Here is an 8,287-nt window from a genome sequence, read left to right on the forward strand (position 1 = left end):
CCCCCCAGCTGTCAGCGCTACAGCAGGGGAAGGGTTAAACCCTGCGCCCGTCCTCCATCATGAGATGGTCCTACGGCCCCCATATAGTGGGTGTGACACGGCGACGTCAGCCGGCTGTCCTCCTCGATGCCACAGTGCAGCCCCGCCCCTCATCTGAGCGCTCCGCCTCCCCGGTCTTATACTAAGGTTTTGCCCCCAAATATTCTCCTGTTCTACGCATCGAGCCGACTGGACGCCCAGACTCCATCACAGAAGGGCGGGGCCTCCATCACAGGGGGCGGGGCTTATGGTCGGAGGGTACAAGCGTCCTCAAGAATCCTGCAAACTCATGCTAGGGCTGAGTCTGAGGGAAGCAGGGTGTGTGCAGCGATGTCATTAGTGCCCAGCGATGTCATTAGTGCCCGCGCGGCGATGTCAGTAGTGCCCGCGCGGCGATGTCAGTAGTGCCCGCGCGGCGATGTCAGTAGTGCCCGCGCGGCGATGTCAGTAGTGCCCAGCGATGTCATTAGTGCCCGCGCGGCGATGTCAGTAGTGCCCGCGTGGCGATGTCAGTAGTGCCCGCGTGGCGATGTCAGTAGTGCCCAGCGATGTCAGTAGTGCCCAGCGATGTCAGTAGTGCCCGCGCGGCGTCAGTAGTGCCCGCGCGGCGATGTCAGTAGTGCCCGCGCGGCGATGTCAGTAGTGCCCGCGCGGCGATGTCAGTAGTGCCCGCGCGGCGATGTCAGTAGTGCCCGCGCGGCGATGTCAGTAGTGCCCGCGCGGCGATGTCAGTAGTGCCCGCGCGGCGATGTCAGTAGTGCCCGGCGATGTCATTAGTGCCCGGCGATGTCATTAGTGCCCGCGCAGCGATGTCAGTAGTGCCCAGCGATGTCATTAGTGCCCGCGTGGCGATGTCAGTAGTGCCCAGCGATGTCAGTAGTGCCCGCGTGGCGATGTCAGTAGTGCCCAGCGATGTCATTAGTGCCCGCGTAGTGATGTCAGTAGTGCCCAGCGATGTCATTAGTGCCCGCGTGGTGATGTCAGTAGTGCCCAGCGATGTCATTAGTGCCCGCGTGGTGATGTCAGTAGTGCCCGCGTGGTGATGTCAGTAGTGCCCAGCGATGTCAGTAGTGCCCGCGTGGTGATGTCAGTAGTGCCCAGCGATGTCATTAGTGCCCGCGCGGCGATGTCATTAGTGCCCGCGCGGCGATGTCATTAGTGCCCGCGCGGCGATGTCATTAGTGCCCGCGCGGCGATGTCATTAGTGCCCGCGCGGCGATGTCATTAGTGCCCGCGCGGCGATGTCATTAGTGCCCGCGCGGCGATGTCATTAGTGCCCGCGCGGCGATGTCATTAGTGCCCGCGCGGCGATGTCATTAGTGCCCGCGCGGCGATGTCATTAGTGCCCGCGCGGCGATGTCATTAGTGCCCGCGCGGCGATGTCATTAGTGCCCGCGCGGCGATGTCATTAGTGCCCGCGCGGCGATGTCATTAGTGCCCGGCGATGTCAGTAGTGCCCGGCGATGTCAGTAGTGCCCGGCGATGTCAGTAGTGCCCGGCGATGTCAGTAGTGCCCGCGCGGCGATGTCAGTAGTGCCCGCGCGGCGATGTCAGTAGTGCCCGCGCGGCGATGTCAGTAGTGCCCGCGCGGCGATGTCAGTAGTGCCCGCGCGGCGATGTCAGTAGTGCCCGCGCGGCGATGTCAGTAGTGCCCAGCGATGTCATTAGTGCCCGCGTGGCGATGTCATTAGTGCCCGCGTGGCGATGTCAGTAGTGCCCGCGTGGCGATGTCAGTAGTGCCCAGCGATGTCAGTAGTGCCCAGCGATGTCAGTAGTGCCCGCGCGGCGATGTCAGTAGTGCCCGCGCGGCGATGTCAGTAGTGCCCGGCGATGTCAGTAGTGCCCGGCGATGTCAGTAGTGCCCGGCGATGTCATTAGTGCCCGGCGATGTCATTAGTGCCCGGCGATGTCATTAGTGCCCGCGCGGCGATGTCAGTAGTGCCCAGCGATGTCATTAGTGCCCGCGTGGCGATGTCAGTAGTGCCCAGCGATGTCAGTAGTGCCCGCGTGGTGATGTCAGTAGTGCCCAGCGATGTCATTAGTGCCCGCGTAGTGATGTCAGTAGTGCCCAGCGATGTCATTAGTGCCCGCGTAGTGATGTCAGTAGTGCCCAGCGATGTCATTAGTGCCCGCGTGGTGATGTCAGTAGTGCCCAGCGATGTCATTAGTGCCCGCGTGGTGATGTCAGTAGTGCCCGCGTGGTGATGTCAGTAGTGCCCAGCGATGTCATTAGTGCCCGCGTGGTGATGTCAGTAGTGCCCGCGTGGTGATGTCAGTAGTGCCCAGCGATGTCATTAATGCCCGCGTGGCGATGTCAGTAGTGCCCGCGTGGTGATGTCAGTAGTGCCCAGCGATGTCATTAGTGCCCGCGCGGCGATGTCATTAGTGCCCGCGCGGCGATGTCATTAGTGCCCGCGCGGCGATGTCATTAGTGCCCGCGCGGCGATGTCATTAGTGCCCGCGCGGCGATGTCATTAGTGCCCGCGCGGCGATGTCAGTAGTGCCCGCGCGGCGATGTCATTAGTGCCCGCGCGGCGATGTCAGTAGTGCCCGCGCGGCGATGTCAGTAGTGCCCAGCGATGTCATTAGTGCCCGCGTGGTGATGTCAGTATTGCCCGCGTGGTGATGTCAGTAGTGCCCGCGTGGTGATGTCAGTAGTGCCCAGCGATGTCATTAGTGCCCGCGTAGTGATGTCAGTAGTGCCCAGCGATGTCATTAGTGCCCGCGTGGTGATGTCAGTAGTGCCCAGCGATGTCAGTAGTGCCCGCGTGGTGATGTCAGTAGTGCCCAGCAATGTCATTAGTGCCCGCGTGGTGATGTCAGTAGTGCCCAGCAATGTCATTAGTGCCCGCGTGGTGATGTCAGTAGTGCCCAGCGATGTCAGTAGTGCCCGCGTGGTGATGTCAGTAGTGCCCGCGTGGTGATGTCAGTAGTGCCCAGCGATGTCATTAGTGCCCGCGTGGTGATGTCAGTAGTGCCCAGCGATGTCATTAATGCCCGCGCGGCGATGTCAGTAGTGCCCGCGCGGCGATGTCAGTAGTGCCCGCGCGGCGATGTCAGTAGTGCCCGCGCGGCGATGTCAGTAGTGCCCGCGCGGCGATGTCAGTAGTGCCCGCGCGGCGATGTCAGTAGTGCCCGCGCGGCGATGTCAGTAGTGCCCGCGCGGCGATGTCAGTAGTGCCCGCGCGGCGATGTCAGTAGTGCCCGCGCGGCGATGTCAGTAGTGCCCGCGCGGCGATGTCAGTAGTGCCCGCGCGGCGATGTCAGTAGTGCCCGCGCGGCGATGTCAGTAGTGCCCGCGCGGCGATGTCAGTAGTGCCCAGCGATGTCAGTAGTGCCCAGCGATGTCAGTAGTGCCCAGCGATGTCAGTAGTGCCCGCGCGGCGATGTCAGTAGTGCCCGCGCGGCGATGTCAGTAGTGCCCGCGCGGCGATGTCAGTAGTGCCCGCGCGGCGATGTCAGTAGTGCCCGCGCGGCGATGTCAGTAGTGCCCGCGCGGCGATGTCAGTAGTGCCCGCGCGGCGATGTCAGTAGTGCCCGCGCGGCGATGTCAGTAGTGCCCGCGCGGCGATGTCAGTAGTGCCCGCGCGGCGATGTCAGTAGTGCCCGGCGATGTCATTAGTGCCCGCGCGGCGATGTCAGTAGTGCCCAGCGATGTCATTAGTGCCCGCGTGGCGATGTCAGTAGTGCCCAGCGATGTCAGTAGTGCCCGCGTGGTGATGTCAGTAGTGCCCGCGTGGTGATGTCAGTAGTGCCCGCGTAGTGATGTCAGTAGTGCCCAGCGATGTCATTAGTGCCCGCGTAGTGATGTCAGTAGTGCCCAGCGATGTCATTAGTGCCCGCGTGGTGATGTCAGTAGTGCCCAGCGATGTCAGTAGTGCCCGCGTGGTGATGTCAGTAGTGCCCAGCAATGTCATTAGTGCCCGCGTGGTGATGTCAGTAGTGCCCAGCGATGTCAGTAGTGCCCGCGTGGTGATGTCAGTAGTGCCCAGCAATGTCATTAGTGCCCGCGTGGCGATGTCAGTAGTGCCCAGCGATGTCATTAATGCCCGCGTGGCGATGTCAGTAGTGCCCGGCGATGTCAGTAGTGCCCGGCGATGTCAGTAGTGCCCGGCGATGTCAGTAGTGCCCGCGCGGCGATGTCAGTAGTGCCCGCGCGGCGATGTCAGTAGTGCCCGCGCGGCGATGTCAGTAGTGCCCGGCGATGTCAGTAGTGCCCGCGCGGCGATGTCGGTAGTGCCCGCGCGGCGATGTCGGTAGTGCCCGCGCGGCGATGTCGGTAGTGCCCGCGCGGCGATGTCGGTAGTGCCCGCGCGGCGATGTCGGTAGTGCCCGCGCGGCGATGCCGGTAGTGCCCACAACCACTCCGGCCGGCTAAGTGCTCATGTCCACGGGGAAAAGAAGAATTAAAATCCGCAGCGGATTTTAACTCTTCTCCTGCCCGCGGATCCGCACCCCATAGGGATGCATTGACCACCCGCGGGGTAGATAAATACCCGCGGATCGTCAATAAAAGTGATTTTAAAAAAAAAGGAGCATGGAAAAATCTGGACCATGCTCCATTTTCATGCGGGAGACAAAAAAAAAAATCGGGATTTACTCACAGGCTCCGGTTCTTCTCTTCGCCGCGGCGCCATCCTCTCTCAGCCGCGGCCGGATCATTTTGCTTCGGCCCGGCGCATGCGCGGGGCACGTCACCGACGTCATCGTGCACATCCGCCGAGCCGAAGAATGAAGATCCGGCCGCGACGAGAGAAGATGACGCCGCGGCGAAGAGAAGAAACGGAGCGGATGGGAGGTGAGTTTATTGTCATTTATTTCTATTTTCAGCGCTCATGTCCGCGGGGCAGGAGGGACCCGCTGCAGATTCTACATGTAGAATCCGTAGCGGGCCCGATTTTCCCCGTGGACATGAGGCCTAACTCTACTAGATGTGTTGGCAGCGGGGATCGGTAACCCTGTGAACCACAGCTTGCCCTCACCCTATGCCCATGCTTGTGCCCTCGTGGTGACTTCCTGCTGCACCATTATTAACGCTCACAACTTCAGCATCGTTGTGAGACCGGCGTTCTCACTGAGTGCGCACATTTGGGGTGTGGAAAAAAAAATGTAAGCCGGTGATGTCAGCTGTGTGTTCACTCTGTGTCTTGGCAGTATGCAGAAGACCGTCAGCGTGTGCGCCTGCTCCACCCGCCGTCACTGCGCCTGCTCCACCCGCCGTCACTGCGCCTGCTCCACCCGCCGTCACTGCGCTCTTTATGCACCAGCAGACTCACGGCCCACGCAGGACTCGATGCCCGTGTGTATATAAGTCTGAATACACCGATTAAGTCACGGGGATGTGAAGTCGGTCTGTAAATATAGGGACTGAACACACGGGAAAACATTCGTGTGGATGAGCCCCAGAGCAAGCAATAGTGTAGAGCGACTTACGGAGGAGAGTGCTGCCAGCGTGCGCTTTACTTGGCGAGAGGCCGCCACCCAGGAATAGCTAGTGGACTGTGACAGCTGCCTCCATATTGGCTGTCTGGAAAGACCACAGCCGTACGTCATCGGAAGGCAGAGGGCCAATACGCCATTTACGGACTGGTAACGTCCTTTCCTGTGCCCCGGGGTGACTACAGCCAGGGACAGGGCGAGCAGCACCCTGCGAGATGAGCTTGTTGGAGGAGACACTTCATCCTCCTTTCATTCGTAAGGATCTAATGGTGAGGCAGAGAATCCGAGCCGGTGTGGGGGCATAAATCACGTAGAAGGTGTGGAAAGACTTATAAGGCCATGCATGCTCCCCTGGAAATATGCAAATTAGAGATGGAACAATACCTCTGCAGGCCTATAATGTTAGTCAGGAGGGGGAGCATCTCTCCTCGACGAGAGAACCTAAATGATGAGAAAGGAGATATAGATGCTCCTCTGAGAAATATGTAAATAAGGAACACGGACCAATACCTCTGCAGCGCCACCTATTGGATGGCAGCATTCCTGCAAATCAATGTCTGATCCATACACAGACAGCTATTCTGCTGCTCACTGATGAGGGGTGTTAACCCGAAACAGCTGCCTGTGTATAGATTCTGGCTTGGTTTTCCATTCTCAATCAAAGTCCTAACCACTAAAAATGAACTCTTACTATATAAATGTAATATATTATGCTGTGCTCACTAATATATTATACTAATTTCTCTACAATCAGGTGTGAGTCTTGAATTCCAAATATATCATCAAGGAGCACAACAAAATGTCTAAATATATATGCGCTCCTCTCTGATAACCAATGAGAGGGATACAAACTACAAACCACTTAAGTGACCTCTGTTCATCAAAGGATCAACAGTCATCGTATATTTATCGCATCCGCCACAAACCCCAGTGGCCTCAGTTGCTATGGATACAGCAGTACTCAGTCTGGCGGTTTGTAGTTGGTTGTGAAGAGAGCTGCACACCTGTGTGGAGACTCCAATGAGTCACACCTCACAGATGTCCACATACATGGCTGGCGGTGCGTACTGACCAACAACAGTGAAGCATTGTCCTTCACCACTATCTTCACATCTCCTGAGCGTGACTAATTGTCAACCGTTGTCCAGTGTTGGAACTAACCGTCGCTGTCATGTAAACATGTCACCACAGAGGGTTCAACACCGCCGTGAAGCTAATGCAGCTTACATGACACAGCGACAGCCACCAGCTGAAGTTTGCAAATCTTGTGCAAAAAAGCAACCAGCGAACATGTCTCCTCAGCGAGCTGCAAAAGTTGGTAAATCACTGTTTGCAATGTTTTGGTAAATTATAAATCATGCCAATTGCTTACTATTTGCTCGGAAATATTTGTAACAACTCTAATTTCTTAGAGTACATATTAGTAAGTATCCCTTCAGAATGTTCACAAACTTAAATGTCTCAGTATCAGTGTTGCTATTTTGTACATTTAATGACGTTTTCTTATCCATAGAATCCTAGAATGGTAGAGTTGGAAGGGACCTCCAGGGTCATCGGGTCTAACCCCCTGCTCTGTGCGGGATCACTAAATCATCCCAGACTGATGTCTGTCCAGCCTTTGTTTGAAGACTTCCACTGAAGGAGAACTCCCCACCTCCCATGGTAACCTGTTCCACTCATTGATCCCCCTCACTGTCTAATATCTAATCTGTGTCTCCTCCCTTTCAGTTTCATCCCACTGCTTCTAGTCTTTCCTAGTTACATGCTTCACCCCTGATCACATGATGGTGATATCCTCACAGGTCTTATTTCATAGCAACTGAGAGATTGGAACTACAAGAAGATAAATTGCATTATCCCTATGTATTCTGGAAGAGCAAAGAATCACCACAAGCAGAAAGATTGCTGGGATTAGCCGGGTCCAGATGCTTTAAGGACATCGCCAGACCAAAGATTGGAGCTGCAAGAAGATAATAATTTGCATATTCCCTGTGCATTCTAGGAAGAGCAAAGAATCACTTCAAACTGGGAGATTGCTGGGATTAGCGGTCTAGCTGCTCGGAGGACATGATATGACAGCGAGCGGACGTGCACACTTAGTAGTATCTTATAGGTTTTATATCCACTAAAATTTTTGACTTTTAGAAGTTTGGAAGTGACATCAGCTGACAACATGGAAAAGGAGAGCAGCCATATGGTGAGCTGCAACCTATGCTATATGTTTACAGACCGACCAGAGGAACAGCCAAACTTCACCTGCCAGAAATGTAAGCTCATGTCTCTACTGCAGGAAAAGGTGCAGAGTCTTCAGGAGAGAATAGCTACATTGTAACTCATTAAGGAAGGTGAGGATTTCATTGACAGAGCAGAAGAAAGTCTTCAAAATGTTGAAGAAAAAGAAATGTCCAGAGTACATGCAGAAGCCGAGGAATGGAGGCATGTGACCCAAAGAAGCAGGAGGATCAGGAGTCAGCCAGCACCCATACTGCTCGGGAACCGGTACGACGTTATCACGCAGGGGGGCTGGTACTGGTTCCTGAGCAGAAGGAGAAAGCGGTACAGCAAGAAATGACTCTACCCACAAAGAGCAGAGGAGAAAGAGGTACAGCAAGAAATGACTCTACCCACAAAGAACAGAGCAGAGGAGAAAGAGGTACAGCAAGAAAATACTCTAACCACAAAGAGGCGAGGAGAAAGAGGTACAGCAAGAAATGACCATACCCACAAAGAACAGAGGACAAAGAGGTACAGCAAGAAAATACTCTAACCACAAAGAGGCGAGGAGAAAGAGGTACAGCAAGAAAATACT

The sequence above is a fragment of the Eleutherodactylus coqui genome, chromosome 13, assembly GCF_035609145.1.
Source record: "Eleutherodactylus coqui strain aEleCoq1 chromosome 13, aEleCoq1.hap1, whole genome shotgun sequence".
NCBI lineage: Eukaryota > Metazoa > Chordata > Amphibia > Anura > Eleutherodactylidae > Eleutherodactylus > Eleutherodactylus coqui.